Genomic DNA, 26,564 nt, shown 5'->3' on the forward strand with positions numbered 1-26,564 from the left:
ATTTTCTCAGTTCGTGTGATTTGAAAAGGAATCTCGAAGTTCCAATTAAGCTTGTAATGGATTTGACTATTCTGTCCCCGACTTCACAATGTGTTGGAGTCGGGGCAAGGTGCCAGTCACCTCTTAGAATCCATTATCTCCTGGCAACGTGTAATAGAACTCTGAGCTTGCTGACTCTGACCACAGGCAAACCTCGTGTCTTAGTTTATTTTTTTGGTTGCTATGATAAAATACAGATAAAGAGCATCTAAAGATAGAGTTAATGTAGCTATTGCAATTCTAGCTTATAGTCCATATGGGTGAGGAAGACATGGCAGCAGGACCTTCAGAGACCTGGTCATAGTCACCTACTGTCAATAATAGAAGGAATGAACTAACGGCATGCATGCTAGCAATCAGGTTACCCTCTCCATTTTATACAATGCAGACTCTCCCACCCAGTGAATGGCCCTGCTCATAATTAAGCTGGTTCTTCCCACATCAACTACGATAATCAAGATTCTCCCTAATAGATATGCCCAAAAGCTTGACTTGTAGATGTGGAATTACACTTAGTGCCAACTAGTCTAAATCCACCCATAGTCAACTTGCCATCCAAAAGGACTACTTTTAACCCATATCCTCCAACATTTGAATATATATATTCAGTCCAACTTTAGCTATTCATATAGTCATTTTATTAACAGAACACTTTACAAGTCTGTCCTCTTCAATGTGAGCTCTTGCAGATAAAATACAAGTTGCATGTCTCTAGCATAAAAAGGCAGAGATCAAGATGCCCAGTTGCAAAATCACAGTCAAAGCATAACAAGAAACTATAAAGCGAAACAGAACCAAAATCCAGCAGGGCAAACACCAAATCCTTCACCTTTGTATTTTAGGATCTGAGGCTTATGACTTAACCAAGCAGTCTCCAAAAGGCTTGCGCAGCCCACTCCTCCAGCTCTGATGCCTGTAGCACACAATGCTCTCTTAGGCTTAGGTCGGCTCCACACTATATCTGTAGCCCTCCCTACTCCCGCCTCACTGGGCTATCACAAGCAGCAGATAACATATGACATCCATATGAAAACAGTATATTCTCAATCAATATTCATTGTTTCCCCCACATCATTCATTCATCCTTACTTGATGAAGATGAATAGATGTTTACTTACACATCTAAAAAGGAATACAGAAAAATCTGCAAGACACTATTATCCATAAACTCTTTATGGATATAAAGCTTTTACAACCATAGCTATCTTACTTGATATTTCTTTTGGTGACTTACCACCATGAGTAAACAGAAGGTTTGAAGCTCACCAAAAACCTCTTGCTCCCAGTGTCAGTGACCTTTATTTCCTGTTAGAGAGGTGAATAAGGCAGTATTTTTTTTTCCTATCAGCTGCAGAGATAACTTCTATTTCCTGTGAGAAGATCACAGCCTCCAGTCTGCAAATCCCTGTTGGGTTGCACCCAAGCTGGGAACTCATGAAGCCATCCATGCAACAGATATGATGCTACATACTGTTCTACACTGCATGGATTATGCCTAATGATTTATAGATACTTTTGGTAACTTGATACTTAAATCTAGTCTTCTTATCTCTGCTACTGTTAACAGTGGATATTTTCATGATCAAACGTGGCTCCGTTCCATGTGACTCTGATGTTTCTGAGTCTCTGTGGATGCCACATGGTAATAAGACATCCCAGAGCTTACCCTTCTGTACAGTCCTTCAAGCTCTGAGGAAAAATTGTTTATATAAGTGGACTTTAGACAAGCAGGTAGAATAGCATGTAAGTGTTTAGTTGCTGGCACTATAGTGTCTCGTGAATGACACTATATGACCTGAATGTTCCTGTAAGGTCCTGTAAGGTCCTGTTAGGTCCTGACATCCCCAGTATCCTGGGGCCTCCACTGAAGTTTGGCTTTCACTTTCACAGCTTCACAGATGGTCTTTTCAGGACCTCACTGAAGAGAGTCAAATCCTGTTTATTACACAGTACTCTCTCACATCTGCCATCCATGAAGACCTCAACATTGTATCTCTGCCTTCCAAACCAGGACTACGTAGATGTCATTGTCACGTTCTCCTGCCAACTAAAGGTGCAGCCTGCCTGTGTGCCTTCGACTGCACCTGATAGAGCCTCTGTGTGCTAGGCTTTCTTTCCTGTTGTCTTAGTGCAGAACGGGAGGTTTCTCTTTAATGGCACCAATCTCTTTAACATGTGCGATGCCTTGTTGTCTGCACTCGCCTTGTCTAAAACTTCAACTTTCCCCAACACCTTTCTCTTATTAAACAATTGGACCTTACAGTCAACTTCATTTAAACTCTCAGCGCCCTGGAATAATGAATCCAGACTCTTGTTCAAATAGCACATAGAATGGTCCTAATCCCAGTTCCTAATACAGTCGTTCTTACCTGTGCATAAGCTCCTCTGTTCCTGTATCTCTCAGCATCACTGTCAGGAAAGCTTCACATAAAATGGTCCATTAATCTCTGCTTCCATCATTCAAACACTTTTAGAATGTTCAGAACTTCCAGTCTCAAGTTCCAAACTCCTCCCACAAACATTCCTCCCACAAAGCAGTTCCAAATAGCTTCATTGTCCTTTGGACCTGTGGTCCAGTTTAGCATAGCAATGGCTCTGCTTCTTGGTATCAATTTCCACCTTAGTTTCTTTTCCTGTTGCTATGGCAACTAATTCTGACAAAAGCAACGTTAAGGAAGAATCTCACAATCCTGGGTGATAGTTCATCATGACATGCAAGTCCTAGCAGTAGAGACAGCTATTGCACCATGCTCAGAAATATGTTCTATTCTGGTAAAAGGGACAGTGAAGGTATAGTTGTGTCTGGTGATGGTGGTAGTTACATCTGAAACTACTCTCTCTCATTCACATCCTTAGGGGACAGGGAGTTGTATCCTTAGCAGTAATTTTTTCATCTCTCTCACATGTGGTTTGAGAGCCACCTACCAAAAGTTGTTCACTTCTATGGGAACCAATTGACAAGCAGATGTGTAATACATCCTGACTCACAAGGAACCAAATATTATAAGATACACAAGATAAAGCAGTCAGTGTAGCATCAGCTCAGATTTAATGATCCAGAAGAAACCTATTTTCAATATCCTGGAGAGAATAACTGTAAAATGATTACTAGTATTCTGTAAATATTAATTAATGCTAGAAATTATTGCAGCAGCAGTTATTCTTAACCCGCTAGTGTCCAAATAAAACACACAAGGACCTTTTAGATTTATAACAAGCCTTACTTACAGCACTGCAGCTGGGCAGATATCACTTCTATAAGCTATCTTGTCTGCTTCCCTGCCAAAATCCCCATAAATGCTTGCCTGTGTTCCATTTGTGCTGTTTCTCTTCCATCAAGCAAGCATCAGAGAAAACTGCTCTTCACCATGTGCCCACGGTCCCTACCACACCATGGTGACTCCCTTCTTCTTCTTTCCCTTTAAACACCAAGCCTGACCCAGGCTGTCAGTGACTTCATTAACCATTCAGGGATAACTTGGGGTGAGGGCAGTTGGGGGGAAGACAAGGCTTAAAAAAATATGAGGGAATTCACTGGTCTTGGGACAACCAGATAGATCTTGGGATAGAGTATTTGGCATTTGAATACATAGCAGCTCCAGTTCAATCCCAACAGATAACAACTGAACGATGGTGATGAGATGCCGGGGCATCAGGCAGTGTAGACTGACTGTACTGTGAGTGGGAATGACTTGTGGCATCCTCTAGGGATCTTGCCTTGACAGAATAGAACGTTCACTAAAAAAAAAAAAAAATTAGATGCAGATGATCAGCATTGGAATGGTATCATTGTCATCTGCATATCTCAGTTGATACTGGAATAGTTGGTATGCTTGTTATAGGATCTGGGGGCATTGGGGTCAAGCTCAGAAGCTGCTTTATATTGGCGATTCGTGACCAATCTTCATCTCTAAGTGTTAGTCATTTAAAGTTGAGAGGGCAGACAGGCTCAAGCATCACACCCAGCAGTGGTCCATGCCTGGCTTGCCTCTGAAATTAGAGAACACAGATATTGGAAGTGAATCTCCAGATAATCCCTTAACCAAACCTAAAAGACTGAACCAGCAGCCCAGCAGCATATTACCAAGAGACAAATGTGCTATTAAGAGGTAGATGAGCATGTGTGTACAAATGGAATGGATTTGTACATTATGAGACCATAGACTTATAACGATTTTTCCTAGGTCTTTAAAAGTCATAGCATGCAGGAATATATATGTGGGGTCCATATATTCTTGATATGCATGTATATTCTATGTGCATGCATACATGGTGCTAGTAAATTTTGCATCAATACTAATAAGACTAAGGGATTCTCATGTATCTAGTAAAAGATTATATCTGAGTAGGTTTGTGTAGGTATTTCCGGAATAGAATATTCTCTCTCTCTCTCTCTCTCTCTCTCTCTCTCTCTCTCTCTCTCTCTCTCTCTCTCTCTCTCTCTCCATGTGCATATTTTTGTATGCCTGCCTGCATGCATGCCTGCCTATCACTACATTGGTGACAGTAATTGAATTATGGGAATAAACTCTTTAACTTCAGAGACATATATACTTTTATATGTTTATCCATGGGTAATTCTTTTATTCCTAAAACATGAGAAAAGTCTCTTTTGGAAAAAGAAAGTCATGCAAACGTATACAAAGTATGCAAAAATAATAAATAAAAACTGTTGTTTAGTTGCTTCTGTACTCCAAAGAATGTTAAAATGGGATTTTTAGTAAGATCAGAATAGTGACATACAAACATTTGCTGTTCCCTGACTTCCTGAGGGCAGAAATTGATTTGAAGGCTAGCTTTTCTGGTTGTAAGATATTGGGTGTGGTGCTTTCACACACCTTTTGCTCACGCGAGGTTCTTGAAAACAGGTCGAAAATTATGTTCCACCAACTGAATGCTAAAAGTAGAAAAATCCAACAGTTCTGGCCACTTCTCACCCAATTTGCACTTGCCACAGGAAGGAAGTTATCATGTTGCAAATGACAGACACAGGCTAGGGTATCAGCTCAACTTGAATTTAGGTTGTGGATTCGCTGCTTACTGTCTCCTAGGTATTTTGAGAGTCAAACAAGTTTTCTAAGTCACAGACTCCCGCCTCACTGGGCTATCACAAGCAGCAGATAACATATGGCATCCATATGAAAATAGTATATCCTCAATCAATGTTCATTCTTTCCCCCCACATCATTCATTCATCCTTACTTGATGAAGATGAATATATGTTTACTTACACATCTATAAAGGAATATAGAAAAATCTGAAAGACACTATTATCCATAAACTCAATGCTTTTACAACCATAGCTATCTTACTTGGTATTTGTTTTGGTGACTTACCACCATGAGTAAACAGGAGGTCTGAAGCTCACCAAAAACCTCTTGCTCCCAGTGCCAGTGACCTTTATTTCCTATTGGAGAGGTGAATAAGGCAGTATTTTTTTTCCTATCAGCTGCAGAGATAACTTCTATTTCCTGTGAGAAGATCACAGCCTCCAGTCTGCAAATCCCTGTTGGGCTGCACCCAAGCTGGGAACTCATGAAGCCATCCATGCAACAGATATGATGCTACACACTGTTCTACACTGCATGGATTATGCCTAATGATTTATAGATACTTTTGGTAACTTGATACTTAAATCTAGTCTTCTTATCTCTGCTACTGTTAACAGTGGATATTTTCACGATCAAACGTGGCTCCGTTCCATGTGACTCTGATGTTTCTGAGTCTCAGTGGGTGCCACATGGTAATAAGACACCCAGAGCTTACCCTTCTGTACAGTCCTTCAAGCTCTGAGGAAAAATTGTTTGTATAAGTGGACTTTAGACAAGCAGGTAGAATAGCATGTAAGTGTTTAGTTGCTGGCACTATAGTGTCTCGTGAATGAAGATCCTAAGGCATGACTAGACATCAAATGGAAATCAAATGCACTGTTAACAAGGCCAGAGTTTTGGTTCAGAAATGCTAAAATGCCGGGTGCACAGAAGTCTTCAGTCAGCACTTTTCAGAGGGGCTCTACGGATCAGAAAAAGACAGCAAAGAAGGGGAGCTCTTAGCCTTTAGTCAAGAGACACCTATGGCACCCAGGAATCATGGAAGAGAGGCAATGTTCCAGTTGTTGACTTCAGAAATTTCAGTTGCTTGGATCAGAGGTTGTCTATAAAACTTTTTGACTGAACAGAACATTCTAAGCTTGTTTTTCTCCATCCCAAAGTCTCATTACGATAGTTTCTGGAATTTTATTCTTTTACAGCTCATTGAAACCACACCACAGTACCTCCAAGAAGCCTTCCTCGGTCTTGCTGATGGATATTCAATCTTGATCAACCCTTTGGGTATTGTGGAATAAACATGTGTTCATTAGCCCGACATGTCCACTGGCCCAGAAGTGCATCTTGAAGAGAGTGAAAACCCATGGTGATGAGGAACACCCCCACACCACTCACACATTCGGTGAGCAGGACTCTTTCATCTTGGGCTGGGAAGTATTCTCCACCTATTATCTCACCCCCCCTACCCCCACCTTGATTTTATGGGTGTATCAGGTATTGGCTCCTTTGCTCCAAATTCTATTCCTGAAAGCTCTCTGACACGATGCATAATTTCTTCCATTTGTTGGATTAGTTTGCATCCCATAAAGCCACATATGCAACGGTGGGAAATGAACAGGAAGATGATGTCACAAAGCAGAGGAAGCAAAGCCGCTGTGGACCACAAATCAATACGGCAGCATCAGCTAGTCATTTGTGGCCAATCACTAGTTTCAGATCTCCAGGTGGAATAGATAAGCCATAGGAAAGACAGTGAGTTTTCTCCCTGACTGTGGATCAGCAGACCTTGGTCGGGATTTCTTCAAAAGACAAAGAAAACATTTTTAAAATGAAAAATTAAACAACAACAACAACAACAATAGTGATGTCTCTGTTTAATTTTCTCCCTCTGATTTCTCTGTGGGGGCCTAAGTGTCAGATTAATCAGTAAAATACTAGTTTGGCAAGGACAGTCTGTGTTATGAATTCCAACTCCCACAGTAAAAAGCCAAGTGTGGCAGTGCACTCCTGTAATTCTAGTTCTTGGGAACAGAGACAGGAGGAGCCTTGGGACTCACTCACCAGCCAATCTAGCCGTATCCTAGAACCTGTGAGTTCCAGGTTCTAGGAGAGATACTTTATGAAAACACTGGCTTGGAGAGCAACAAAGATACCTGACATCAACTTCTGGCTTCCACATACATATAGACGCATGTAGGTATGTATGTATGTATGCATGTATGTATGCATGCATGTATACACGTGTGCATATACACACAAACTTGTACGTACACGCAGATCAGAAATAGTATTTGGCAACATGAACACTCTCAAATGGCTAAGATTTGTTTAGAAAGGTTTCACATACCGGTAGTACATACTGAATTATTCACATTGGACTACCATCACAAAAATACCAAAATACACAGATTGGGTCAATTTTTACCACTCATAGTTCTAGATGCTAAAGATCAAGTCCTCAGCAGAGTCTGTAGCTGGTGAATACCATCTTCCTCATCTTCTCACTCTAAAGTCACATGACAGAGAGATGAGGGATCTCTCTGGGGTCTCCCATAAAGATACTAATCCCACTTCCCAAAGGCCTTGCCTTCAAATGTCATGTCCTTACAGAGTGACGATGTCACCAGATACGCTTCGGGACACAAACATTCAAATTATCCATAGCATATACTGAACTGCTTTTGGATTTGGAGACTCTGCAGTTGACACCGGAAAATGGACATGGAATGATGGGAATGTGGGTAGTGCCTCCTCTACACACACACACACACACACACACACACACACACACACACAACTCACAAATAATACTCTCATCAGTCCACAGAGGTAAGGTCAAGAAACTTCTGCAAACTTTATTGCAGTTTTACATTTAGATGTGCTTCAAAAGAATCTTTGGGACAAAGGAGAAGTCATTAGGGGTAACACTTTCTCACACAGACACATATGTCTTTCTCACACTATCACTGCCCTGAAATTCATTTTAAATGCTACCCTTGCAAACATTTTAATAATTTAAAAAAGCTGTCGTGTTTGGCAGCCACAAGTGTACCATGTTGACAAAGAGAGGGCCATCGGGTCTCTAATCGACTCTTTGGATCACAGAGTAATTATGCAGAGATAATCCTGGGAAGCAGATGAGCCCGAAGGGCAAATCCTGCCACCAAGGATGGAAGAGAAGGCTGAGGAAGCCGCACAGGCACTGAGCTGTACCCTGGGGCTTGGAAGATGGCAGCTTCCTCTGAGAGATTCTGAAAGCTCTCATTCCCTAAAAAGGGAAATAAAGCCCGAGAGCTGCAGTTTGTCTGGCAAGTCTCTCTTGCTACTTAGCCAATCTAGATATCCCTTCAGAATCCTTGGGAGTCTTGATAATGTTGCGCATTCATTATCTTGCCTCTTCCCTTTGGTAACACACTCAGCTCTGAGCTGAGGATGGAAATTCATGGAAAATTCGCTCTCTGGGTTCCCAGTTTTCTCAACCAGGCAGTCTGCTCCCAGCTGGCTTCGACCAAAGGCTTCCTCCACTCAGGGATTCTCCTGGAGAACAACGCATGGAACCTGGGCTTTAAACTCTTTCTTATTTGAAGAGCTCAAGGTGTGGTTCTTATTAGGCTCTGAGAGAGAGAATAGGGCTTGATTCAGCATGTGTCTGAAAAAGGCTCTAAGAATGACTGGTATTGTGGAGTGCAGACTTCATTGGCTCACAGATGGAGTCATTGCGAAGTTAATGACCGGATTGGAATACTCTCTAGGTTGGAATGTTTGGGGATTTTGTTTGCTTGCTTTGGGGTTTTGTGATTACTTCATTAGTTTTCTAGCTACACATACTTATATTGGGATATTATGGAATATATAATAATATTATGGGATATTATTATAAACCATCTCCAGGCTCTGCTCTCCTTGCTAACAAAATGGGACTAAAAAAATTCTCATAAACACATATTTTTGCTAGTATCTCTTCTTTTCTCACAAAGCACAGATTGCTCCAATTCTTTATGCGAAGCTGGCTTTCTCACTACAGTGAAAACCACTCACTCCCCATTTCTCGCTTTCCCCCCAGTTCATGGCTAACACATCCACCCTCTGTGTCAACCAGTCATTTTTCCAGTCCTTCACAGCAGGGTCATCTCAGACATATGTGTGTTTCTGAGTCGACGACCCGTTAAAGGGAAGCCCCAGCTCCGGACGTCTGCTGGGTGACGCGAACCTCAAGCATCCAGTGTCAAGGTCCCCCACAGCCACCCTGGCACATGTGAAGTCACCCTAAAGACAATGCAGAGATGACAGAGAAGAGCACCAAGAACCCAGAAATGAAGCTGACGATCTAATAATATAGATCCCCAGTCACCTCTGTTTTGACTTTATACTATCTAGTCCTTCCATGAATTAAAATGCAAAAGGTAGTTGAATTTTCTTTTACAGAGAGAACTACTGATGCCCCCACTCCTTGCAGAACTCAGTGAGACTAACATCCAGGATCACACGTAGGGGCTGGACCAGAACTGCCTTGTGTTCTTCTCCTTAGATCGGGAAGAGTATTGGGATAGGACAGAAAATTGGCCAAAGGCAAAACAATGTTCATTGTTAAGTCTTTGCACGTATTCTACCTCAGAACACACTGTTTCCATGGGCAAGATTTGCAATCCAAAGGTTCCTATCTTCTTTCACTAACTTGAGTTTGGCTTTTGCTAATTTCAACCTAAAGAGCACTGATGAAGGCAGGCTACTGTCAAAAATAGCTCTTCCGAAACAAGACCATGTCTGTGAAGATGTCCTACACTACTCTATTAGTATTGTTAGTCCAACCCAGTGCTTGCCCAGCTCTGCCTCATAGAATTGCTTCCAGAGGGAGGCCAGGTGTGTGTGTGTGTGTGTGTGTGTGTGTGTGTGTGTGTGTGTGTGTATGTGTGTAAAATCCCCCCTCCCTACCACCCCCCCCGGGTCTCTTGTTTTATGAATTAAGCTTCTGGATGAGATGCCATTTGAGCAAAGAGGCCATCACTAAGAGATTTTGAAAACAACTGACTTATTCTAGAAATAAAACCCAAGGTAATCTTTCTTCCAAGAGCCTAGATGGACTTTTTGCAGAGACCCAGGGGAAATAAATCAGTGTAGTGCCAGCAGTGACCGCCAGAGGGAGATCTAAAAACAGTAGAGACCGAAGCAGGATGCCCAAGAGAATCTAGAGATGTTCCTTTGCAAGTGGGTATTACGAAGAGCTGACTGGGACTGCTTGCTTCCTCCTAATTTATTTTCTTAATTCTGCTAATAAGAATTAGTACTTACCACATAGTGTGAATGTCTGCATTCAAATACAGCAAGAACAGACTACAGGCGATATTCCTCTGCCTCCTCTCCTGGTCTTTATGTTTCTTGACATATTTTATTCCACTGTCGATTTATGTATATCTGCTTGTTTGTTTGTTTTACTAAAATTATCGCTGTGGAAAAGGAGGGAGAAGACGTTTCTCTTGACCTGAATGTTGTTCTTTCAAATATTTGGGCACATCCCATGTGCTGTCCCAAGCAAACCTTTCCCTGATGGAGCCCACCCTGGATCGTTAAACACCCCGTGTCTCTCTAATAATGAGGAACACATATCTGTCGCTCAGTTTTTCTGACCTAAGACCCAAACATGCCAATACCAAGGCTTTCAGATTTCCTGTAAATCCAGGCAACATTTTTCCTGGATGCGATTCCCTGTCTTGGAAACCAGAATCCAGCTGGCCTGGTCTCTACTTAAGTGAATAAAGGCCTGTGGTCCAGGCACCTGGCTCCCCCTGTGTCACAAGGCTTTTAAGCAGAGTAGACACTTGGACTTGGTCTAACTCCTGACGGAGGCACAATGCTGTCTCCCGTGGCTCCCCAAACCCCCATTAGTCACTTCCTCACAGAGACCATTTGCTGCAACCCTCCGTCGCCTCGGCTGCATCTATTCTTGCTGCTTAATAGTCCATCATACGATCTGGTTTTCTTTTCAAAAGCTTTTTATGTTCCATCTTCTCAAAATCATTTCCACTTTGCCAACGGATACTATTTTGAATAACAGTAAGTACATGCTAGAAGTAAATTATTATTCTAAAACTGGCTTCATCAAAATAGGAGCAGATGAATAAAAAAGAGTGTAAATGGGTCTGCTCTGAAGGGCCTAAGCCAGGGAGGAGAAGCCAGCATCAAGTCAACTTCTAGACAGGATCTATTCAAGAGAACCACCTGCTCTGGAATTATCGGTAGTCCTGGCCAAAGACACCAAGTTCTGGACTTAGAGTCTATTTTTAAATTGGAATCTATAAGGATAGACTAGACATCAGAATCAGAGCAAGGCTCCTTAGAGAAGCAACATGTAATGAAATATGACACTCCGTTGTATCGATAAGCCATGCGTGGTAAACCTTCTGATAAAAATCTTCTTGTTAACTGGAAACATTCTCTCACGATGGAGGCCAAAAATTACGGCTCTGAGTCCTTGCTAACTTAATACTTACCTTTCAAATGGCTTGGGCCAAATACCTAGCAAGTAGTAACTTAAGGGAGAAAGGGCTGTTTGGGTTCATGGTTTCAGGGGATACAGTCTATCATAAAAGGCACAGTGGTGATCTGGGGAGTGCACGGTATGGCTTCCTGTCAGTGCAACCTTGTGGTGTCTACTTTCTCTTATCTCAGCAGTCCAGGAAGCAGAAATCTGAGCACTCAGCTGCCCTTCTCCTTTTCCATCTGTATTCAGTTCAAGGCTCCAGACCATGGACTGAAGCCACTTGGAGCATGTAATTATTAAAAAAAAAATCGAGGCTATCACGGGCTACTCGCCCCCCATCCCCCCCACACCCCCAACACCTACTCACCCCCATCCTCCCACCCCCCCAACTCCCCACCCCCACCCCGCCAAGTGGCGGTCTGCCCAGTTTCCTGTAGTTCACTGGCCCATGAACTCCTCGTATCTTCTCGGGCCCGCTTCCCCCTGCTAGCCCCTGCAGTTAGCTCTAAACTACCACCAGCCCCTTATAATTAAGACTCCAGAGGCTTGTAATTTATCAGTCACATTTATAGAACTTTAATATCTCAAACCCCCAAATGCCCACACAAGGAACTCAAAACTCAACTGATACTGATACAAGCTGCCCCCCCCCTAGATTAATGTTCTCTCTATTATTCTATTGCTCGTCTGTGACATGCATAGCTACCTGTGGCTATTTTAAGCCATGTGGATCCAGTTCATCTTTTTTCTTCCATCCATCTTCTCTTCTCTTCTCTTCTCTTCTCTTCTCTTCTCTTCTCTTCTCTTCTCTTCTCTTCTCTTCTCTTCTCTTCTCTCTCTCTTCTCTCCTCTTCTCTTCTTTCTCTGTCTTTCTCTCTCTGTCTCTCTGTGTCTCTCTGTCTCTCTGTCTCTGTCTCTGTGTCTCTCTGTCTCTGTCTCTGTCTCCCCCCCCCCCCCCGTCCCTCCCTCCCTCCCTCCCTCTCCCCGTCTCCCTCTTTCTGTCCCTGTTGGACCTGGAAGGCCTGCCTTCTCCTTGACCAGAAATTGCCTTCTTGTCATCTTTATAATCCAATCTACTCACCTTCAAGGTGGGTTTATATTCCCCCAGTCCTCACAGACCTACAAAGATGGGCATCACTAAGGTCTGGGCATTTCTCAGTCCCAGGATGCTGTTCTTGTGAGCAAATCCCATGTAAGTGGGTGGGTCCCTCAGCAGACCACTGTGCTGCCTCACAGTGCTACTGTAGCCAAAGATACCTCTGAATACACACAGATATATGCATATACCGTAAACATACACATGCATATATATGTGTGTGTATATGCATATATACATACATATATAAATATACATACATACATACATATGTATCAAGTATGTACATATGCCTGTAAGGTTTTATGAGAAACTAAAGGCATTTTTTGAACTTTTATTTTTGAAGGATTATCAGTCTTTGGGGGAAAATATTATTGACTGGTTGGTTGGTTGATTTCCCAGCTTGTTTTTAAAAAAATCAAACTGTTCTCCACTGACTCAAAATCTCACTGGCTGTTGGGCAAAGACATACTTCATTAGTCATCGATTCTAACAGCTCACATTGTCAGGCAAGGCAAAGATGCTTACTCAGATCTAGAGCTCCCTAACTAGTTGAGCTTCTATTATAGTGAGACACTGAGTTTCTTTGGGGAAATGTACAGGCTTTCGTCCATAATTTAGTCATCTTTTGAGCTTTAGTTATTTTATGAACACTAGAGGAGGTCCTTTAAAAATATTAGATTGGATGGCTATAGAGATGGCTCAGTGAGAAAACTTCTTGCCGTAGAAAAGTGAAGAGTCCTGATTCCCTATGCCATATATTTGCCGGGCAACTGTGGTGCCTGTAAGCACAACAGAGACTGAGGGCCCAGACCAAGTGGTTAGCTGTAGCAGCCCAACAGGTAGGTCTGTATTCAAGAGATAGAGAGAACTACCCAACTCTGGTACAGCCTCTGGCTTACAACACAGTCTTCGTGAATTCTTCCTTCGCAGCTGAACGTGCCATAATCCTCAAAATAATGAAGAACTATTTCATCCCTGAGCTGGTCTCCTGGAGATTCAAAACATAAACAGTGCAGTCTTCAAGTGGTTCACTCTCCAAGGGAAGAGGCACAGAACTAGGTGTACTACAACGTGTTCAGTGCTACAAACAGAGTCACTTGCAAGCATCCAGCTTTTTCTCAAATACCGAGTAACATCGGGAAGGGGAATATGGAAGACTTTGAGACTATTACATAATTCCTGACTGAGAGTGAGCTACAGGAAGAGATTGGGTCAAAATATCATGGAGATAAGATGGCATGTAGCAGGAGGCATTTCATGGGGATGGTATCAGGTGTGTGTGTGTGTGTTTGTGTGTGTGTGTGTGTGTGTGTGTGTGTGTAGGGGGGATAAGAGCAGTTGAAATCCATGAAAACAGAAAAGAAAATGAACACTTGACATAGAGAATAGATTTAGTGACTCAAGGTAGTGACTGATGAAAAGATCAGCACTGTGTGTATTTTGTCCCATCTCATCAAACATCCTGTTCTCTTCTATAATTGATTGTTGAGAATCTAGAAGCTTGAAACAATGAACAATGATTTTTTTTTTTTACCAGTTGGTTGTAGGGAACAACAGGCAGTCAGCAGAAGAAGTGGCATGGCATCTAAAACATCTAGACGGTTTTATGTGACTGCAGGCTTCTTGCAAGATGGCTATAGAGACTCTCTTGAGCTATTGTTTCGGCAATGACCTTGTCGGATTGAGAGAAAGTGTTACTAGGATTATAGGAGGAATGAGGGCGGAAAATGGAAGCTAAATCAACACAGAAAAAAGAATACAGGTCAGAGACCCATCCCCACAAAGACTGAAATATTATAGAGCATTGCAGAAAGAGTGTGCAGTACCCAGATAACCTATACAGGACCCAACATGCAGGGAATGCGGAGTGTTGAGCTTCTAGCTTCTCTCCAAGCTCCGGGCCTCTTTCTTCCTTGAAACTGCCCTCTCCTTGACATACTGCCTCTATTCCCACGACTATCTGCATCTCTCTGCCCAATTTCTTATTCAGGGGCACAAGAACCTGGAATCCCAGCAGGTTCCTGCCTTACCCTGACACCTGCTTGTAACCGCCCACCATGAGAGGCCAAGGATGCTGCTAAGTTTTCAACAATGTACAGAACGGTCCCAATGGAAAGGAATCCCATTCAAATGTCAGCCCTACAGAGGCTGAGGAGGAATAGCTCTAGAGCCTGGTCAGTGAGCTTCTGGGATTGCCACATCAAATCTGTAGGACTTGGAACTTTAGAAATAAAACGTACTGCTTGCTCATAGGCTATCTGCATCAGCTTGGGAAGAAAGGCTGCATCTGGACTTTTGAGCAAGAGCTCTGAACAAGTGAATGAGGGGAAGACTCCTGGCTGATGTAACTTGAAGGCATTAGGCATCGGCATCCTCTTATAAACAAGCCTGCGCTTCTCTTGTCAAAACTGCTTTATAGGATCGTGCTGATCCCCTTTTTAAACTGAGCTCTGCGTGGGCCAAAGCAGCATTCGGATTGCGATTGCTTCTTACATAACTTAGCAACCACGAGAAAATGCTGAGTATCTGTTTTCTCCCCCTTCCCCAGGTCTCAAATAAGAGTCCTACCTAACACTAAATAAAGTTCCGGGCTGTTTGGTTTCGCAGCACTGAGAGTGTTTTTGTTTCGTCAATGGGGATGAGTTGGAGCGCGGTGGGGCGGTGCAGAGCTGTGCATTTTTCTGAAATCCACAGACATTTCATAACGAGCATTCTTTGAATCCCACCTTACCCCAAGTACCAAAACCTAAAGTGCCACCAAAGAACTGAGGATGTGCACCCTCAGAAGCCAAGTGAACAAGATAACACCTAAACTGCAACTGAAACTCCTTGAGTACATTGTATTCATTTAAACCAAGAGTTCAGGCATCTATTTAAACTTCAGAACCTATGACTGATATCAAAATTGCTGATGAACTGTTTTTTTTTTTTCTTTTTTGGATCCCAACTACTACCAAGCAATGGCACATCATTAAATGCTGGAGCAGCAAGATTTGCTTCTAAAGAAATGAGCTTATAGGACAGGAGACGAGGCAGGAAGGAGGAGAGAGTGGGGGAGTATGAGCAGCTGAATGGTGAGGAACGCTTTTATTCTTCTTACACTGCAGAATGAAAGGCTTCACAGCTCCCTTCCCACACCTGAGATGTTTGTCACTAAAACCACTTCCTTCTCTGAAGTGGGCGGAGATAGTCATTTCGCTGCTGCTCTGAAATTCACATCCCATTCTTCTTCCAGACCTCCTCCAGTGCTGCTCCTGGTTCGTCCTCCCCAAAAACACCCACTATGCTGCAGGAATTTCAGTTTGCAAGCTGAGAGAGTCTCACACAACAGACAGAGGACACATCAATCAGGGAGAGCCGGGTGGGACCTCTTTCTGAGACTCTTAGAAATGCAAAGTCTATTTTTCCAGGTTTCTGACTTTCCCCACTATGAAAGCCAATCAAAGCAGCAGGCATCATGATAAATTCTATTGATCTCACCGATTTGCCTTTAAACCAAATATGTGGATGAAATGACCACCTAATTTCATTTTGGTGTGAAGCTTACCTGAAATGCACCTTCCAGCCCTTCTAGTTACAGAAGCATCACATGGTGGTGTAGGTTTCTCCTGGGTTCTGAGGACCAGACTGGGAGGCTGGTACTGAACTTTGTGGTTTGTTGCTCTTTGCTATAACAGATGTTTTAGTCGTGCTCGCCCCAAATTAAAGGATGATGCCGAAAAATCCTTGTTCATTTGGAAAAATGTTGGAACAAGAATTTGAAGAAAATGACTCCTTGAATTCTCCAGGAAATGACATCATCCAGCTCAAACAAACAGCACTTTTCAGAGAGCTGCTAGTCAGAGGCACAAGCTGTTCTATGTGCCTGGAACTCACCATGCTGGAGTTCTGGGAAGGGATCAGTCTACTGTAAGTCATAGCAAGGCAGACGGCTAAGGAATTTGAGGGATGAAGGACTTCTTGAGTGGTTACCTAAATCGTTTCCTCAGTCTCATGCATTTCTAATGACAAATTATCCCTGTCTGACACCTTTCCACTATATTTTTCAAATGTTTTTACAGGGTAAAATCTGTTTTTCAGAGTTGATAAAAGAAACTGCCAATTTTCAGGGTTTTGCTACATAGGACTACAGATATCTACTAAGGTTGGGTACATAAACCTTAGGTTTAGATGGTGCACACTATTCCAGGTTACATGCAAGACTGACAAAAGCTCCAGAGAAGGTACAATAAATTAGAACCAATTTCCAGCCAACTATGTTGGAATATCCCTTTGCTTTCTTTAGCAGGAGTTCTACATAAGACTAAATAATGTTCCTGGGGCACCATTTCATTTTTGACTGCTGAAGGTTGGTTTCTGATTCAGCAATGGATGTAAATATAAATGTAGTTCTAACAATTCACAGAAAAATTAGTCTTGAAACATAATGTTAGGAAAAAAAAAAAGAGTCATTTTCTTGGTGGCATTAAAGGAAGCATGACTACTAGGCCACCATGACAAAAAAAGAACACAAAGTTGCAAAGGGAGAACTTATTAAGAGGAAGACAGAGATAAAAAAAATAAAAAAACAAAATTTAAAAATGTAAGAAAAAACTGTGTATGATGATACATGTCTTCAATCCCAGAACTGGGGAAGCAGAGGCAGGAGGATCTTTGTGAGTTTAAGACCTGCCTGGTTTATATAACAATTTCCAGACCAGCCAGAAAAAAGAAGATCTTGTCTCAAAAGAAAAAATCTAATTTGGTGACTAGAGAGATAGTGGTTAAGAGAACTGACTGCTATTCCAAAGATTCCTGAGTCCAATTCCCAGGAACCACATGGTGACTCACAACCATCTGTAATGGGATTTGGTGCCCTCTTCTCGTATGTATGTCTGAAGACACTACAGTGAACCCATAGAAATAAAATAAATACATCTTTTAAAAAATCTAATTCACTACTAATTGATATGCAAAGGGGACAATTAAGGTGTAGAACTGACAATAAGCACACTGAATTAGTTCTTTGGGGTATCAACTTTTGCACCTCTGCAATGCCAGGTAGTACTAAGAGAGAGTAGTACTAAGTACTGAGAGTGACTCAGATCCACTGAACCAATATGAAGGGAGAATGGGGAGCAAATCACAAAGCTGCAACTGTTCCAGAAAAAAAAAAAATGTAACCACCAGAATAAAACAAAACTTAAAGTTTTAATAAAATGAGATAAATATCAATAAAGATCAAATCAACATAAAACTATAATACAAGAAAAACAATTATAATAGTTAATAAAATAATTTAAAAAATGTTTTTCTTAAAGAACACTTATCCAGAGCATATATAAAACTACCTACACTGTGGTGCTCCTAACATCTAAACCAAATTGAACTTAAATATAAATACACAAGAATAAGTACAATACTCTGCAGATATTAAATACAAAACAGACTCGGTTTATGGGGTTTTATTCCAAGTCATCAGTGTAGTGAGATGGAATCTTGACCTAAGTTTATAACTGTTCATAATAAATATGAGAACTAAAGCAATCAGAACATTGTGAGCAAAAAAAAAAAAAGCATCAAAATATGGAAAGCAACCATTTTAGATAATTGGGTAATAATTAACAAAATTCAAAAATGAGTTTCTGCCATGGCATTTAAATAGAATGCTGTTCATCCATGGACTTATACACATTAGTAAAGTGTATGAATCAGTATATATTTATGCATCCTCGCATATCCTAAGTGTAGGTTTTAGGGTTTCCAGAATGACTTCTACCGGGCACCTCTAGCTTTGGACGTTTTCAGAGTCTCAGAGTGGTGGAGTGTCCCAGCATGGTCCACAGTCCCTGACAACAAGAAATGCAATAGCAACATCAGACACTGTTCTCCTCAGCTCAGTCCACTGAGAAGGGTCACAGAAATGCTTGTCCCCTTGACCTTTGATTCAACAGGAACATGAAGGAGAAGTCTGCTGCTTGTCATAAGTGAAAGTCCATTCAGCTGTTAAGTAGTCCACACCACTGTGCCAAGAATACATCTATGACTAAAACATACAATGTCGGCTGATGGATAAGAATGGGTCCATCAGCAATCCTAAGCCTTTGTTACGCAGTTTGGAAGCCTTCTTGTCATTGTGATTGACGGGACTCTCAAGTCATCAACAAGGCTATTCTAAGGATGACCGGAACCATGAAATAGGGCTTATATTTAATTTTTAAATTGATATGAGAACTTTGCACATACTCTTTTGCTTTATTGTTTGTTAGGGTGGTAAAAAAGTAAAGCTGGTAATCTTGTTCAATTAAATCCCAACTGTTGGGAAAGTTAAAGTAGTTATTTTTCTATTTTAAAATTTCTGTGTTAATAAAGTATATTCTCAATGCATTTAGAGAAGTTATCCTTAATTAAAAAATCTTGGTTGCAATTAGGTGTTCATAGAAACAATATATAGCTTCAATTGACCCTTAAAAATCTTTAGTAATCTAAAACATGTTTTCGATTAATAAATTTTGGATCAAATATTTATTTAATTTTATAGTCTTGGTGTTCTGTTTGTTATTATTATCAAATGTGTGTGGGTGGATGTGTGGGCGCGTGTAGATATATGTCCTTATAATCTTTGAAGATTACCCTATGTATCTTAGAAATATTGCTATGACCAGTGTCATCATACATCACAATTAGGAAGACTTGATATAAAGAACACTATTATTAAATAAGTTTCTTTAGGGCAATAATCAGCACTAAAACCATGTAAGTTATTTACTTGCTTAATGATAATTGTGTTTCTGCCTGCATAAGAACAAACCGTTGGCAAGCCCTTCTCCATCTAATGTGTGTCTGTAAGCAGAGAACCTACAACCATGTCTCAGGCCTATTAAGTGAAAATCTCATTATTTTTGTGCCTGGAGTTCTATGCAATCAGCTTTCTTTTCCTGGCAAGTTGTATTACTTCTACTACTAAGCAGTTATTTACGTTTAGAAAATGCATAATTCTACTCATGATTGACTACCATTCTCTTTCCTCTGCGATAACCCCTTACTCTTTCTATATTGTTTGCCATCTAAGATTACTTCAAAATTATCTCCAACATTTTATTACTTACTTAGTTTTTAAAATTGTGTTCCATGTTTTGATCCCAATTCTTCACAATGTATATGATTTGCTTTTTCCTGTCCATTTGGGATTTTCTTGCTTATTTTCTTTGAGCCTCTTCTGTCAGTATTGTTCCTTTGATTACATCCTTTATTGGAACTCACCTGCTGTTCTTGGTACTTGCTTGCAAAAGATTCTGTGCGTTCTGATTTCTTTCTGAACACATTAAGGATACACTCAGTGTATAATTTTTAGCATAGTATGTGGATGTATATCAAGAGATTTTAAGGTTTATTTTTGTGTGTATATATGTGTGGTTTTGTGTCTATGTGTACAATGCATGTGCATATACCCACAGAGTTCACAAGAAACCATCAGATTTTCTACAACTAGAGCTACAGGCAATTGTGAGCTGCCACATAGCATGGAGAACTAAACCTGGTTCTCTGCAAGAGTAGCAATTACTCTTAACTACTGAACAATCTTTCGGGCCTCATTCAATTATTAATCAATATGATTATTTTGTGTCACATTTTCTTACCAATGATCTACATTAGCAATACAAAATACTCAAAAAAATTTTAAATTTAGTTACTGCTCAGTTACTTAAAATATTTTATATTAGATTAATTTAAAGATAAAAGCCATATAATCTATATAAAATATTCCAACAAAACTATCAATGTCATTATAGAAAAATAAAATAAGATATAAAACTAGAGAAAGCCAGACTATGAGAGAATAGCTGTGAGTTAGGCTCATATTTACATGGCTTGTCCCTTGAAAGAACTCTCTGGCCTACAAAGTGCAGAAATACGGAGAAACAGAGCATGTATTCTCAGACTCTTTGTAAGTGCCGAGTTCCAGGATGCTAGAACATCTGGCAGGAACAGAGAAAGCTCCCAGAAAGAAACCTAGAAGTGAAATAAATGCAGAAATCAAAGCATATCTTTATTCATTTGCTGAGCATGTACTAATGCATATTAAAGACTCTCTCAGGCCCAGGAAAAAGGTAGAGTAGGTACTGAAAACACAAAAGAAACAAAATAGAACTTGGGAAACTTCAGTTGGTACTCACTTCCAGGAAGAATGGTTGTATTTTAAATGTAGGCCCAGGATTATTGCCAAGGAAACAAAGGTTAACCTTTTGCAGAAGAAGATAACAGCAATTGAAAAATTTAAAATACATCTTTCAAGATACCCACTGTTTTAAACTAAACTGAACTCCCTAAAAATGTCTATGTCTCACACACTCTAATCCTAAACTATAGAAATTAGGTCTGATTCTGTCTCATAGTCCCATGCTCCCAGAAATAAGACTCAGACTCAATATACATTTATTTACAAATACCTTGGCAATATAGCTAGATTTTTCTTATTAGATTATAACTTAAACTACACCATTTATTTTAAGATACATTCTGCTGACCACAGGTTGATTACCTGTGCTTAGATTCCACACATCTAGCTCTTCACATCTTCTCTGGTTCTATCCCAGAATTCTTTCGGCCTCCCGGTTGTCCTACCTATTATTCGACCCTTTCCTATAACTTTTTAACTGACAGGTGATGCATCCATATAATACACAAGATAGTCTCTCTACACTCAACTCCTCAGAATGTGACCATATTGGGTAAAAGGGCATTGAACGAGGTAATTAAGTTAAAACCTTAGGATGGTCCTTAATATCTACTCATATCCTTTTAAGGCGAGAAGATTAAGGCATGGAAGACAGACAGAGACCTGATGATGTAAGGAAATGTTGAGGGGGTCAACTATCTGCATGTCAAGGTGAGAGGTTCAGAGAAAACCAAACCAGATAGCACGTTACTGCTGGACTTTTTGTTCCATGATGCTGCACTGCAAATGTGAGTAGTACTGGCATTGGAGACAAGAAGAAGGACAAGGACTCTCTACACTCAACTCCTCAGAATGTGACCATATTGGGTAAAAGGGCATTGAAAGAGGTAATTAAGAGATAATTAAGACCTCCAAGATGGTGGATGAATTTTTCATTCCACAAACCTACTTCCTACCCTGTCTTTTATGAAACATGGTGAACAAGGAATATCATATCTAGAACCTATATGGAAATTTCAAATTGTGAGTTGAATAGCTTCATGTGAAAAAAAAAAAAAGCTCTTAAAGAAGAATAAAGGCTGGGGTGGCTAACATAGAATGATTACTCCCTGTAAAGGAAATCTAAGGACAAGTATCCATCATCTGCATCCTGACTGTTGGATTCAGACTGTTCCCTACTTGGTTTTTCATGCCGTGTCTTGCCCCGGATGATTTCATTTTATGAGCAGCTCTTGATTCCATTTTTAAGAAGAAGGGTAAGTGTAACTGCTGAGTGAGCCCAGAAATGTCACAGTCTATGAGTAGAAATGGAGGCACCCTACAAGTTCATTGAGGGTCAATAGAGACTATAAGGGCACATGGGTATATTAAACTCTTATCAGGGAAACGGGGTTCTAGAGCATATCTGGCATGCCACTTCCCATTGCCAAGTCACCTCCCCTGCTCAGCTATCCCCAGATATGAGTCATTACTCCACATCTGCCTATTGGAGCTACACATCCTGAATTGTCCTCTCCAAGATGGAGGATGAATTTTTCATTCCACAAACCTACTTCCTACCCTGTCTTTTATCAGACATCATGAACAAGGAACATCATATCTAAAACCAATGTGGAAATTTCAAATTGTGAGTTGAATAGCTTCACGTGAAAAAAAAAAAAAAGCTCTTAAATAAGAATAAAGGCTGGGGGTGGCTAACATAGAATGATTACTCCCTGTAAAGACAAGGGGGTATAAAAGAGTCAAAATTAGAAGAAAGAAAAGGGATAATCCAGAAAAGATGGTGAAGATTCACACAAGTTTCACTAGATCTTTACAAACAACATTAACTGCCTGTCCAGCTCCTGTAATTGAAGTTCGTCACCTTTGGCAAAATGTGCTGTGTATATAAAGGCCGCTTGTGAATAGCATTGCTGTAGAGAATAGGCACAGAGACTGTGTGCACTTCTAGAAGACATCACCCAGAATATAAACAAAAACTAGAGGCTGCAAAGCTGGGATAATGACTCATCCAGGTAAAAGTCTAAAGTAGAGGTCCCCATGAAACCTCTCAGAAACGCACAAACTCTTGGGAAAACATTCAGGTCAAACTTACCTTGTTTGAAGGTTTGAAATCCCCAGTTAGGAAGCTATGACTACATTGTGAGTCTCTCCTGTTTCCCCACAAAATGCATTCTTTTGTAAGCATACCTATTTTCCCTCGCATCCAAGGATCTCTTTTCCTTTAGAAGCCTCTTTGTATTAGAAATGTAACTTTGACACAGAAGGAGTAGATTATTTATTAAGTAAGCCATGTGGGGAAAATGGGAAATCAGGAGAGAGAGAGAGAGAGAGAGAGAGAGAGAGAGAGAGAGAGAGAGAGAGAGAGAGAGAGAGAGAGGCAGAGACAGAGAGAGAGACAGAGACAGAGACAGAGAGACAGAGAGAGGAGGAGGAAGGCAGAGAGGGAGAGAGGGAGAGAGGGAGAGAGAGGAGAAAGGAAAGAAAGGAAGAAGAAAGAAAGGAAGGAAGAAAGAAAGAAGAGAAAGAAAGAAGAGAGGGAAAGGAAGGAAGGAAGGAAGGAAGGAAGGAAGGAAGGAAGAAAGAAAGAAAGAAAGAAAGAAAGAAAGAAAGAAAGAAAGAAAGAAAGAAAGAAAGACAGAAAGAAAGAAAGTCAGAAAGACAGAAAGACAGAAAGAAGAAAGGGAGGGAGGGAGAGAAAGGAAGAGAAGGGAAGAGAAGGAGGAAGAAAGAAGAGAAAGAAAGAAAGAAAAAGAGAGAAAGAAAGAGAGATGAGAGGGGGAAGGAAGGAAGGAAGAAAGAAAGGAAGGAAGACAGAAAGCACAAGTTTACAAGTACAAATCAGAGCTAAAATTGAAAATACAAGCAATTTCACGGGGCAGTGTGTCCAGGGTGACATGAAAGAGAGCCGACGCTGATTTTGTCTAGGTTACGAACTTTCAGAATATTTTCAGAGCTATGGGTTAGATTTTTCTCCTCTGCAATGAATAGCCCTTCCTGTGCTGTTCCATTGCACTGTTTAGGACAGAGATGTTCAAAGCAATCAGTTTCCTGAACTGTTTGCCAAATTAAAATCACGTTGGTGTCTGACACCTCGTTTTTCATGAGGTTTGGAAATGATATGTACTGAGAGAAGACTCGTTTCCAAGTTAGAGGGAGTTCACAGCTCTGGAGGGAGTGAAGGGAAGCCAACCACCCCCACCCAAGGGGGAAATGCTTCCCAACACCTACATATTAAAAAAAAAAGTTGTGTTTTCTGTGCTTAAAACCAAAAGCAGCTTGGAAAACTGTCAGCCAGTACACTACAGCTCCTCTTCTCTCAATACTTTCTCTGATTTCCCCGGATTTAATTCCTCCCTTGAATATCCAACTGTGTTTTTCCTGAGTCAGAACAGTTACTCCCCTTAGTAAAGGCACCGGGATGGATGGTCCTCCAGCATTTCAAGGGCCTCTCCCAAAATTAGTAAAAAATAAAAATAAAAAAAAAATAGAGGCGGCTTCGTACTTTGGTTCTAATTCAATGGATGGAGACCTCCATAAGAAACTCTTGATGGTCTGTCTATGGGCAGGAGATGGAGATATTACATAGCATGTTATCAAATACCCACTTTCAAAGGTATATGGAGACCTGGTGTTGTGATCAAAAGAGGAAGATTATGGATATGATGATATGAAGACAAAGTTCTGACACATTCATAAGTGATACAGGTTTTTAGATTTAGTTTTTGTTAAATTTTAATTATGCGTTTGTTTATAGGTATGTGTGCATGAGTATAGAGTTCGTGTAGCTAGAGTTACAGGTGGTTATAAAACCAGCAGGTGCGGGTGCTAGGAACTGGACTCAGGTCTGATGGAAAAGCAGCCTAATCTCTTAACCCCTGAGCCATCTCTCCAGCCCATTCACCCTCCCTACCCTTTTCTCTTGTTATCATAAGAGTGAATGGAGGTTTTTTTTTCCCTAATGTATAAATCTATATTCACCTTTTGAAGACAGGGTGTCTTATATATAGCAGAACGACTTCAAATTTATGATTCTCCCATTTTAGCTTCCCCGAGGCTAAGCTTACAGGTAGGCACCACCATGTACAATGACTAAAACCATTTTTAATGATTTTTTATACTGTTTCTTCTCTTACTCTCTTTATACAATAAGTTCAAAGGGACCTCCCAGTGGAAACCAGACCTCATGCCCCAGACCACATGACAAACAAATGGCTCCCTCTTAGATATTTGTTTAATGCTAAGAAGGCGTTGGCACCTCCCTTTCATATATCAACATATTTTGCACACAAATTTATTATTGCCTCACAATTGTTAGTCAACAGTCTGTGTTACAAAATCTCACTGCTTCTCCTAATCCTTGCTAAATACTCAACTTGTTTTCTACAATATAAAATTGGATTGGGCAATACTGTTTAATATGGTCTATATCTCCTCTTATGATAAAGTTTCTGATTCTGTCTAACCTAGGCTACCTTCTGGGTTTTTGCTTTATTTTTAGAATCTAAATAGAAGTTCAGAAACAAACTCTCCCATCTCCGTTCCTTTCTTCTTTACTGCCCCTAAAACTTTTACTTAAAGTTTAGGAACACATGATCTACAGTGGTTGAAGCCAATATTATAAGAAATAAAGTGACATTGAGATTAGATAATGTTAAGTAAATAAGACTTAGAATTTGAGATATGTAAACCACACATGTTATTTTCTACTACTACTACTACTACTACTACTACTATTACTATTACTACTACTAAATACACAAGTTAGCCCCATGGAGACACAAAACCATGTCCAAATATATAAATATTGCTCTAAATACAGATATTTGTCAAGATTTCCACCTACTCAACTGCCAAATCAGTCTTACTTGCTAAATATTATTCACCTCTGTCTAAACCCCCCCCCCGTTTTGTTTCTGCCATGCATAGCACCCACCCATTACTCTGCTTCCAACCGTGTACACTTCAACTCATATTATTTTATAGGTCTCAGGGTCCATGCTGCTCCTCGTTTCAAACTATTAATTCTTTTAAAACTATTCTGACACCTTCACAGGGCATTGTAAACAGATGTTAAAGTTTAACGTAATTTACTTAATGCCCCATGATCTAACGTGTTCCCTTGATCCAAGCTCATTCTTTGACGAACTTTCCACTCACTTCCTACCTCAGCAGTAGAACTTTCTGGAGTGTTCTACCACCTCCCCCTTTCTTTTCTTTTGGCTCTTTATCCCTCTATCCTTTTTTAAGAAGGGCCTCTTTAGCCATTAGGTTAGGTCAGGCTTCACAGTCCCTCGTACCCAACATTTACTAACATTCAGCATGTGTTAAAACGATTAACATTGCATTGTCTGCCCAATCAGACTATTTATGAACAGAGGGGTGGAAAATGGTAGGTTTGATATAGACAGTTCTCAATAAATACTTGTTCAATGGATGACCACTCCAAAGACAATTATATTGAAGAAGAAAGTCATAGAAGACTAAGGTAATGTGATGGTTTGCATATGCTCGGCCCAGGGAGTGGCACTATTAAAAGATACAGCTCTGGGTGGGGTTGCAAATTGGTACAACCACTCTGGAAATCAGTCTGGCGGTTCCTCCGAAAACTGGGCACCTCACTTCCAGAAGATCCTGATATACCACTCCTGGGCATATACCCAGAAGACTCCCCACCATGTAATAAGGATACATGTTCTACTATGTTCATAGCAGCCCTATTTATAATTGCCAGGTGCTGGA

Source organism: Apodemus sylvaticus, chromosome 23 (assembly GCF_947179515.1).
Source record: "Apodemus sylvaticus chromosome 23, mApoSyl1.1, whole genome shotgun sequence".
Lineage (NCBI taxonomy): Eukaryota > Metazoa > Chordata > Mammalia > Rodentia > Muridae > Apodemus > Apodemus sylvaticus.